At 44.8% G+C, this 10,920-nt stretch overlaps 3 non-coding genes across 3 annotated transcripts; all 3 read left to right on the forward strand.

The window, feature by feature from the left end:
• Positions 1-6,244: 6,244 nt before the first annotated feature.
• Positions 6,245-6,318, forward strand: trnav-cac (transfer RNA valine (anticodon CAC)). Its single transcript has one exon. It is a non-coding gene; the product is annotated as a tRNA-Val (tRNA).
• An 891-nt stretch (positions 6,319-7,209) lies between these two features.
• trnav-cac (transfer RNA valine (anticodon CAC)) lies at positions 7,210-7,282 on the forward strand. The gene has a single exon. It is a non-coding gene; the product is annotated as a tRNA-Val (tRNA).
• Positions 7,283-8,154: 872 nt separating this feature from the next.
• Positions 8,155-8,227, forward strand: trnav-aac (transfer RNA valine (anticodon AAC)). Its single transcript has one exon. It is a non-coding gene; the product is annotated as a tRNA-Val (tRNA).
• Positions 8,228-10,920: the final 2,693 nt, after the last annotated feature.

The raw sequence follows: 10,920 nt of genomic DNA on the forward strand, positions 1-10,920 counted from the left end.
GCGAGGCCGATAATATGGTCAGTTTATATTTTTCAGTATCAGGGGTCATCAGACAAAAAGCACTTTTACTACGGATCATTTTAATTTTAATGTCTACCCCGTTGAGCATGAGTTTTTCTTGGAAAAATATGTCTGCATGGATATGCCCCATTAGCTCAAAGGTCCTCCCTTCTGTTGAAAAGGCCGTTCTTTTTTGCAAACCCTTATTGAGTCCCTCTGGATCCTTGTCGTCCATAGCTTCCGGAATGTCTTTGAAGAAAAGGCCGGGGCTGAACTGTTTGCTTAGGGTCTCCTCACTATAATTAAGTATACACTCCATCATGGCTCTATAGGGGTAAGTATTGCTGCTTTGACTAATGAGCCGATCTCCCAGGGTCACATCCACCTGTGAAAACATGGTGGCCACCGGGTAATTGATGACCCCAGCGTTGGTCGTCTTCTCGATTGCATCGCCATCCTCATCAGTCACTTTACAGTTCATTAAAATAAATGTGTTATTCAAATCAATATAATCCTCGCCATTGCCAGCTATAAAAAACTCCAGAGGGGCCGTGTCTGAAATTGCAGAAAGAGGGGGAATCTCTACATATATGCTCTTATCTATACTCGTTTGAGTGTATGGAACTGTAAACAGATCCAGTTCTGATTTGACGCATTCTTCCGATAGACTGTGGACAAAAGACATGTTTAAAAGATGTATCCTGAGGCTCTATTTTTCTTTCTTTGATACTTTCTTTATGCAGGTTTTTTCTTGTGCTGCTTCCTTCTCCGAGTGTTTCCACGATATGTTGGAGAATGAGAGATTCTTCGTTTTTTGTTAGCCACGGATCTTTGTCGCCCCCTGGTGGACACATGCTGTTTCTTCTTTTACCCCCCCTCCTCGCCATTACCATGAGACCCGAACCCTCCTGATGCTCATGGCTAGCTGCCCGGTTCATAACATTGGTGAACACGTCACTAACAATATTTTTAGCCGCTGATTTCAAGTGGGGTCTGGCTATAGCAAAGCCTCTCTTAAGCAGGGGTATGGCCATTCTAAAGAGACCACGAAAGAGTCCTCCTCGACCGGCGCCATACATTGTGGGGGCTCCTACAATACCGGGCAAGCCGTTCCATCTTGCATCTTGTAATAATCCACATAGGCGCTAGGATCTACATAACCCCTCGAGGTAGCCATTTTAATAATGTACACACTGTTTCAGGGGTCGAAAATGTAGTTTGACATTAACTTTACCGAAGCGGAAGGGTACGTTGATATTCTGATCCGATTATACTTCGATCGTGATGTTGTCAAAGTGGGTCTTTGAGACTGGTACGTAGTGTGGTTTGTCATAAGTAATTGTGACCATGTCATTGCTTTTACCTTTAATAAGTACATTTCTCAAAAGGGGGACATAACTATCCCCGACCCTCTGGTGGGTTATGATATCCGTATACACATAAAGAGTGTAAAAGCCGCCCCACCACTTCTGAGAACCTGCTCTCTGTGTCAGAATAGAACCCAAATATACGCCTCAGTTGGCCGCTGGTTTGAATGCTAATACCTGGTTTTGACACCTTGTACACTCTGTTTTTAATAGGGTTGTAATATAGCTTGATGTTGGGGGTGCCTTCTGAGAACTGTTTATGCATCTCATCTAATATTTTATCCACATTGTCATAATAACCTCCTTGTATCGTGAATGTCCATTGACTCTTTTTAACATCATCAAAAATGGCGAAGGTGGCATCCGTATCTTGTAAAACAGCCCAAGTGTAAGGATACTGTATTTCCGCCAACCCCACTTCCCACGACCCCCTTAGATCTATAGATTTTCCAAATTGTACCGTGTAACTGGATATTTCATTTTTAGGATATATATCGAGAGAGGCATTACTGGGTAGAGTCACGTAGAAGCCTCCTGATTCCATCTTGAGAATCGAAAGTAATGCCCCCAACACACCCGCGGGCATGTTGTTATAAGGATTGAATATCGCAAACCTGTTGTTCCGGGACCCAACTATTGAACTTTTCAGGCCATCCAAGCCATTTCATCAACACATATTTTTTCCGGTTCTGGGTTTTTTCAGCTAATATCTTTTCAACTCTGTATACACTGTCTTTACCCACAATAATTTTTTGTAACTTGGCTTCGTAAAACGTTCCTTCTATATCCTCCCTGTCATAGTCTTTTAACCGGTACACGGGGGGGTCTCTAGCCAACTGTTCGGTAATTGTAAAATATTCGTCAGAAAATGTTTCTTCATAACCTTTGGCAAAAGTACTCCTTAGCTTTGAAACGCGAACCACATCACCGATGTTGAACTAATAAGTAGTTTTTCCCTTCTTAATAAATGGTCCGTATAATTTTTTATAGACCTTAAAAGAATTACTTTGATCAACATCTAAAGGCTTCATTTTAATACTGGTGTGATACCCTTGGTTGTAAGCATCGATAAAATCCTGAACTTTATCAAAATACTTGAACGTGTTGACCGCTGTAAAATATCTCCACATTTTGGTCTTTATGGTGCGGTTAAACCTCTCCAATACCGATGCCCTAAGCTCATTACCGGTGGTGAAATGATGTATTTTGTGTCTCTTCAGTAGATTCTGAAATTCTCTGTTGAGAAACTCTTTTCCTTTATCAGTCTGCAGTTTTTTAGGACATCGACCCTGGGACAATATATCCTCAAAGGCCCTTGTCACCGCCCGACCTGTTTTATTATGTAGAATGCGAGCCCAGGCATATTTTGATAACACATCGATACACATCAACATCAATTTGTGACCATTGTTATGTTTTGATAAATTTGACATATCGACTAGATCCATTTGCCATTGTGAATCTATGTCAGTTGCATATACGCGGTTTCTTTTAAAGTTAATCCTGAGAGGTTTATGTAAGGTATAGGCGTCTTGTTCCCGTAACCATTCTGAAACAACCACATCATTAACCTTCACTCCGGCCTCAGCGAGTCCTCTTTGAAAACCCTTCTTACCTGCCAAACCCCCAATCTTGGCTGGGTTGTAGTATAGTTCCTGCATTTGGGGAGCTTGCCGAGTCATTCTGTCAAATAACCACACAGACCCACACTATGCGCAAAGTTTTTATACAAGGTTTTTTATTCAACTTCAGGAGAGCAGATACCCCTTTTTAGACATTTGAGAAAAGTATAACATACACAACAATTTTTTCTACGGTCCAGACAAAAAGAAATCAGATGATTGGTTACTTGATCTATATCAACAAATATACCTGTTTCTTTATCTTGTAGGCACACACCTCAGTTACATATGTAAATAAAACAACAATATGACCTATTTTAAAAGTAAACAGAGGTGTATTAAACATGCTCAGTAAAAGGTCATACAGATGTTGATGAAATGGCCTAATATCATTCTTGGCCCCCTTGAGCGCTTCATCCCAGTGTTCGTACCCCCCGGTCTTTGTTACAGCAGCCATTAACTTTTCCAGGTTTGAAAGTTGATCCTCATCGATGGTTAAATCTGTAGAGAAAAGGCTCGCGTTGGCTACTTTTCTGTCAAGCACATGGTGTAATAGCGCTCTCAGGTTAGCTGCAGAGTGTTGATGACAGAACCAGTTGCAGAAGCAGTCCAGAACATTCCCCATGTTCAAAGTCCCTTAGTTCAGGTCAGAGTCTGAATCAGTGGCGTAGATGTCGAATTCTTCGTCGCTGCCCCCAGCTTTAACTTCTTTACGGAAGAAATAAGCTTTTAGCTTGCCAGCGGTTTTTCTACTCGGCTCATCCAGGTCATTGAGCAGCTGCCCAAGTTTCTCTATTATAAACGGCTCCTTTTTCAGCTCCAGCAAAATCTCATCTATGATTTTCTGGACTTGTCCCACAGTGACATGTATGTGGGAGTAAGAGAGCGCCTTGATTAGTGCCGGTTTCAGCCACGGTTTGTTCAGTCTTCTGTAAAACACGTTGAAATAGAACAGGAAATAGTAACGGTCTGGTTCAAACAAACAACTGTGTCTCAACTGACTGGGGTGATTCACTTCACACCCCCGACAGACTTCTTTCAGAGCTCGGTCGATGAGAGCACTCAGAATATACACCAGGGTGCTTTTAACCACTCTGCTTACTTGGTCACATACCCCGGGCAAAAATCCTGCGTCTTCATCACGCCCCCGGGACAGTCCGATGCTCATTGGGTCGCCTGGTGGTTTGTGGGGTGTTTCTCCATCCATTGGACTGACCCCCTCCTGAGACGCACAGACGGTAGACAGTTCGGCAAAATCGAGGCCCTCCATGAGCTCCAGAGGCTGGGGATCCCCGAGACTCATTTGGACATCCATCGCACCGCATGTTGTTTCGTCCTGAGGGACCGGGGTCTGAGGTCTTGGAGAGTAACCACAGTCAAAGGGTTCCAGAGTGTATACAAAATCTGGGGAATAGAACCAGGGGTGATCCCGGGTTTGAAGAGGCCTGTAGAGCCTGTCGACGTCCGCAGCTTTCGGGTAAGACATTCTCTTTAATTTTAAACCATGAATGAATTGTTGCACCTTTTATCCTATCTCTTCACTACGTCACGACACACCGCCCTCTTAGAAGAGAGTAGCCCCTGAGCCGTCAGACCCCCCTCCATAACCCCACACGTCGTCTGTCGTAGTTCTGCAAGCTTTCCCATTCACACCTTTCAAAACCCTGAGTCGGAGACTCCATTTCGCATTCTCTTGGACCCTCTTGCAAGCCTTCTAGAGTCTTATCCACAAGCCCCAGATCTCTCCAGGCCATCACCTTCAACCAGTCCTCATAAGAGTATTCAATTACCGTCTCAAAAGGTTCCAACGTACCCTCCTTCTCTCCCAAAGCAAGAAGCTCCACTCCAACATAGCTGGGATCCCTTTTAAAGCGGTAACCCCGTCGAGCCCCCCAGAACAACACCCAGGAGCGTTCAATCTTCAAATTGGTGAGTACAGGAACCCTTGCCCGGGATTGTTTCTTGCGGGGTTTCATGTTGATGTCGCTGGACATGATGAAGAAGCGGGATGTTTCAGAAGCTGAGAATTAAAGAGGTATTGCCTAATAGAAGCGCGAGTTCTTAAATAGAGAGGAGAGTTTCGGGGCGTTGCCTTCAGAGGGGTGGGGGTATTTATGGGTGGCCTTGTTGTTCAGGGTTTTATGGGTGCACACTTTCTGACGGATATGACGTAGGAATAATTAAGGAAATAACTCTACCTAAAATCACGCCCCCCAATTATGACGTAGGAATATTAATAAGCTTAGGGCATACGTCATAACAAAATAGGCCGCGCCCAAAAAACCCTACTATCTACTCTTATGTAGTTGAAGGCGCAGTATAGCTCTCATAGTCTGGTGGTGACGGAAGACCACCAGCCGTTTGAACAAGCCATTCAGCATCACCTTGTTGGGTTAAGTGCAGGCACTGTCAGAGCGCAGGGCGTCCTGCCTTTGAAAGAGTTTCCGAAGTGTCCTGATGTGCCCTTTAGCAATGCCAAACAGGTCTGTGAAAATGGCATCCTTTCGCGGCACTTCAGACGCCATCTCACAGTCTAGCCGACCTGAAACGCCTGAGCCCGTTTTACCAGCAGGCTCCAACGGTAACCGTTTGAAGCAAGAGGCGGCGTTGTCAGTTTCCGAAGTGTAGCGGTTATCAAATTCGCCTAACGCGCGAAAGGTCCCCTTTTCGAAACCGGGCGGAAACAGCCTGCTTTGGGCCGGCCCTTTTCGTCCTGCTTGCCCTTGTGGTTCCCCGCAGGCGGTGGGTGGCTTTTCTTCATTGGAGTGCCCGAAATCGGTGCTCTCAGAGCGTCCGTCCGTCGACAGGTTGAAATTGTAAACGCTGGTGTAGCCACTTTTAATTAAAATCTGATGATGATGATGATGATGATGTTGTTGTTGTTGTTCTTGTTGTTCTTGTTGTCGTCGTAGTCGCCGTCATTATTATTGTTAAAGTAAAGCAGTAGTTAGATTTGTTGCTACCGTAAGGTGTAGAAGGCACAATAGCTCTGATAGTCTGGTGGTGAAGGAAGACCACCAGACGTTTGAACAAGCCATTCAGCATCACCTTGTTGGGCTAAGTGCAGGCACTGTCAGAGCGCAGGGCGTCCTGCCTTTGAAAGAGTTTCCAAAGTGTCCTGATGTGCCCTTTAGCAATGCAAAATAGGTCAGTGAAAATAGAAACCTTTATCTCACAGGCTGGCCCACGGGAAACGCCTGTGCGCGTTTTATCAGCCTGCTTCGATGGGAGCCATTCGAAACGCCAGGACGGGTCGTTTTCTGTAGTGTAGTGGCTATCACGTTCGCCTCACACGCGAAAGGTCCCCGGTTCGAAACCGGGCGGAAACAACCCGCGGTGCACGCGTGCCAGTGCCATGTTACCCGTCGCCATCTCTCTGCCCCAAGGCCGGCCGTCGTTTTCTCTTCCTCGGAGTGGCAAGAAATCCTGACCTTGAGAACAAACGATCGCAGAAGGGTAGCTTTGCGAGGCGCTGGAACTCACACTTTTAAAATCGATACATGTTGTAGCTGTTACAATACGACCGTAGCAGGATCAGCGACATTGCTGTTACTCTTATGTAGTCGAAGGCGCAGTATAGCTCTGATAGTCTGGTGGTGACGGAAGACCTCCAACCGTTTGAACAAGCCATTCAGCATCACCTTGTTGGGCTGAGTGCAGGCACTGTCAGAGCGCAGGGCGACCTGCCTTTGATAGAGTATCCTAAGTGTCCCGAAATCGGTGCACTCAGAGCGTCCGTCCGTCGACAGGTTGAAATTGTAAACGCTGGTGTAGCCACTTTTAATTAAAATATGATGATGATGATGATGATGTTCTTGTTCTTGTTCTTGTTGTTGTTGTTGTTCTTTTGTTTTTCTTGTTGTCGTCGTGGTCGCCGTCATTATTATTGTTAAAGTAAAGCAGTAGTTAGATTTGTTGCTACCGTAAGGTGTAGAAGGCACAATAGCTTTGTGATTGTCTGATGGTGGCACAAGACGAGCAGCAGCTGTTTGAACAAGCCATTGAGCATCACCTTGTTAGGGTAAGTGTAAGTCTCGTCATAGCTCAGGGCGTTCTTCCTTTGAAAGAGTTTCCAAAGTGTCCTGATGTGCCCTTTAGCAATGCAAAATAGGTCAGTGAAAATAGAAACCTTTATCTCACAGGCTGGCCCACGGGAAACCCCTGTGCGCGTTTTACCAGCCGGCTTCGATGGGAGCCATTTGAAACACCAGGACGGGTTGGTTTCCGTAGTGTAGTGGCTATCACGTTCGCCTCACACGCGAAAGGTCCCTGGTTCGAAACCGGGCGGAAACAACCCGCGGTGCACGCGTGCCAGTGCCGTGTTACCCGTCGCCATCTCTCTGCCCCAAGGCCGGCCGTCGTTTTCTCTTCCTCGGAGTGGCAAGAAATCCTGACCTTGAGAACAAACAATCGCAGAAGGGTAGCTTTGCGAGGCACTGGAACTGACACTTTTAAAATCGATACATGTTGTTGCTGTTACAATACGACCGTAGCAGGATCGGCGACATTGCTGTTACTCTTATGTAGTTGAAGGCGCAGTATAGCTCTGATAGTCTGGTGGTGACGGAAGACCACCAGCCGTTTGAACAAGCCATTCAGCATCACCTTGTAGGGCTAAACGCAGGCACTGTCAGAGCGCAGGTCGTCCTGCCTTTGAAAGAGTTTCCGAAGTGTCCCGAAATCGGTGCACTCAGAGCGTCCGTCCGTCGACAGGTTGAAATTGTAAACGCTGGTGTAGCCACTTTTAATTAAAATCTGATGATGAAGATGTTGTTGTTGTTATTCTTGTTGTCGTCGTAGTCGCCGTCATTATTAATGTTAAAGTAAAGCAGTAGTTAGATTTGTTGCTACCGTAAGGTGTAGAAGGCACAATAGCTCTGATAGTCTGGTGGTGAAGGAAGACCACCAGACGTTTGAACAAGCCATTCAGCATCACCTTGTTGGGTTAAGTGCAGGCACTGTCAGAGCGCAGGGCGTCCTGCCTTTAAAAGAGTTTCCGAAGTGTCCTGATGTGCCCTTTAGCAATGCCAAACAGGTCAGTGAAAATGGCATCCTTTCGCCGCACTTCAGACGCCATCTCACAGCCTAGCCGACCTGAAACACCTGAGCCCGTTTTACCAGCAGGCTTTAACGGTAACCATTTGAAGCAAGAGGCAGCGGTGTCAGTTTCCGTAGTGTAGCGGTTATCACGTTCGCCTAACGCGCGAAAGGTCCCCGGTTCGAAACCGGGCGGAAACAGCCTACTGTGGGCTGGCCCTTTTCGTCATGCTTGCCCTCGTGGTTCCCCGGAGGCGGTGGGTGTCTTTTCTTCATTGGAGTGCCCGCAATCGATGCACTCAGAGCGTCCGTCCGTCGACAGGTTGAAATTGTAAACGCTGGTGTAGCCACTTTTAATTAAAATCTGATGATGATGATGATGATGATGTTGTTGTTGTTGCTCTTGTTGTTGTTGTTCTTGTTGTCATCGTGGTCGCCGTCATTATTATTGTTAAAGTAAAGCAGTAGTTAGATTTGTTGCTACCGTAAGGTGTAGAAGACAACAGTTGGTATGGCGTGTGATATCAAAACATTCAGAATACTTTTAACCTATATAATTTATAAGCTTTGTAAAATAAACCCAAATATCTCTTTTGCGGGGATAAACGCTGTTCTGAGTAGTTTGTGACTTGTTTAATACCAAACAAAGCATCGCTATTAAAAAAAAAAAAAATCACTGTAAAAGCGCTAGTTATTTTAGATCTTTATAGTTATTTTCTAGGCTCAGGTTGTTTTTTAGTGCTTATAAAGGCCTGAAATATTCTTAGTGGTTGTTGACTATAGGTCTTGATGCTTAAAAATGTTTTTTTGAGAGACCAAAAGGTTCTAATAAAAGTTTAGAGTAGAGAGGAGAGAGATCGTCTCCATCTTGGTTTCTATTTGAAATTTGATGCAGTGTCATTTTATTGGTTGGTTTTGATATGTTAATTGGTAACAGGGCGGCACAAAGGCCAGACCAGAACAATGCCTTACAAGCAGATCCGGCATGTGGCCATCAGTATAAGTATGAAGGTCTGGTCTTCAGCTCGACAGACTCATACTGACCTTTCGATTTAAGACTAAAGATCAACAATGTCCGGAAACAACATCAGCGATTCGATTTAAACGAGTTTTTAGGCAAGTCTTCAGATTATTTTCATTGACTCAGAGCGTGTTGTGTGCATGTATTGTAAATAAGGCTATAACATCTGTTTTAAGTTCTGTAAAATTATTTTTCAGCCAGTCAACAGGAGTTCATTTCCAACGCTGAGGAGATCATCTGGAACAACGACGGTAAGAATTTTGTGTTTGCGCTCATGGGTTCTTATGCATGGGTGTGTGTGGTTTTGAAGCGGCTCATTAGAGTTATGAAAACGTTTTAATATATATTAATGCCGGTCTCTTTAATTACACAGAAACTATCGAAAGGCCTGTGATTAATGTCTCCGAGGATCGACCAAGAGAAGTGGTTATCCCTAGACAGGCTGTCTGCCGACCGGGTAAGAACTAAACCCCTGTTTGTTTGTATAACGATTCTGTAAGATGTTTGAGTCCAGTTTTGTTAATTTAAAAAAATTATCCTGTCTAACAGTATTAAGAAATGTGGTTCGAGACAACGAAAGGCCTTCCACATCGAGGGCTTGTTTCGTTTTACCTTCGAGAACCGTAACCTTTCAAGAATCTGAAAGGCCGTCAGCCCCGGTATCTGATAGCTGTGAGTATATATCTGCAGCCTGTAAGAGGTTAAAGCTTTTTATAAAGCGGTGTGGTTAAAGGTTAAACATGTCTCTTACCTTCACAGCGGTGCAAAAAGCTAAACCAGCCGAAAAACATAAGAAACGATTATTCTGTGGAGGTAAGTAAGATCTTTCAAACTTTAATGTTTTTAAAAGGGCTTTGTTTGCCCGTTGAGGGCTAATATTTAAGCGATGGGTGACCGTTTCCTGTAGGGCGGGGGGTTCTGGGAAAGATCTTTAGAAGTCCGGACAGGTCTAGGCTTGTTTCTGGGGAACGTGTTTAGAAATGACCGATTGCCGTACCGTCTGGTTAGGAAGTAAAGCCGTCCGAAAGGGTTTAGTAAGTTGTTTGGCTTATCTCCCGCTATTATACTTCTGTTTTAAAGTGGTTGTAGGAAAAGGCTTGAAGGTGTTCATTGTATTTAATATTTAAACAGATCGTGAAAACGTTTGTGAAACAGGAAGTCCCGGGATCAGGAAGCGTTTACACTTGGAAGGTTCGTTTAAAAATGAAATGTTGTTGTGTGTGTGTGTGTTTTATTAACAATATTACAGTTTTTAAAGAAACATTTAAGAAACAGTTTATTTACAGCGGCATCTCTGTTTTACATTTATTATCAAGTCCTAATAAATATATTGTCTGTAAATAATAAGGCGTTGTAGTGAATGTCTAAGGCTATTTTCAAAGGTCTAAAAAAGCTAAAGGTTTTGAATGTCCTGGACATGTTGTTTTAAGTTTGATTTCTGTCGCCGTTTAAAGATGTAAATGTAATGTATATTTTTATTCTTCCCAAGACTCTTGGGATAGTCATTCTGTGAATGAGCTATTGATGACAATTACCCCGTCTAAGTGGGATCAAACATCTTTCCCGGTGAGATCACCGAGAGGATCCCCCACGGTGGTCTTGGAGACCCCCCAACATCTACTCAGGCCACAGCCTTCTGGGGGTAATTCAACACCCCAGATTCAGCCCGCCGCATTGTCGGGCGGAACAAATACAGGCATCCAACAACCTCAGGGGTCGCCGTCAGTCAGGGCTGACACACCACCCAACGACGGCCTGGTTTCAACATCGTCCCCCCAGACCCGTTTCTTGGCTACAGAAACGCGGAACAGTACCCCGCGCTTGGCCAGGGTGTCACCGCAAAGGCCTTCTTGGTCTCCGTCCATGAGTATAC

This window comes from Amia ocellicauda, assembly GCF_036373705.1.
Source record: "Amia ocellicauda isolate fAmiCal2 chromosome 11 unlocalized genomic scaffold, fAmiCal2.hap1 SUPER_11_unloc_4, whole genome shotgun sequence".
Classification (NCBI taxonomy): domain Eukaryota; kingdom Metazoa; phylum Chordata; class Actinopteri; order Amiiformes; family Amiidae; genus Amia; species Amia ocellicauda.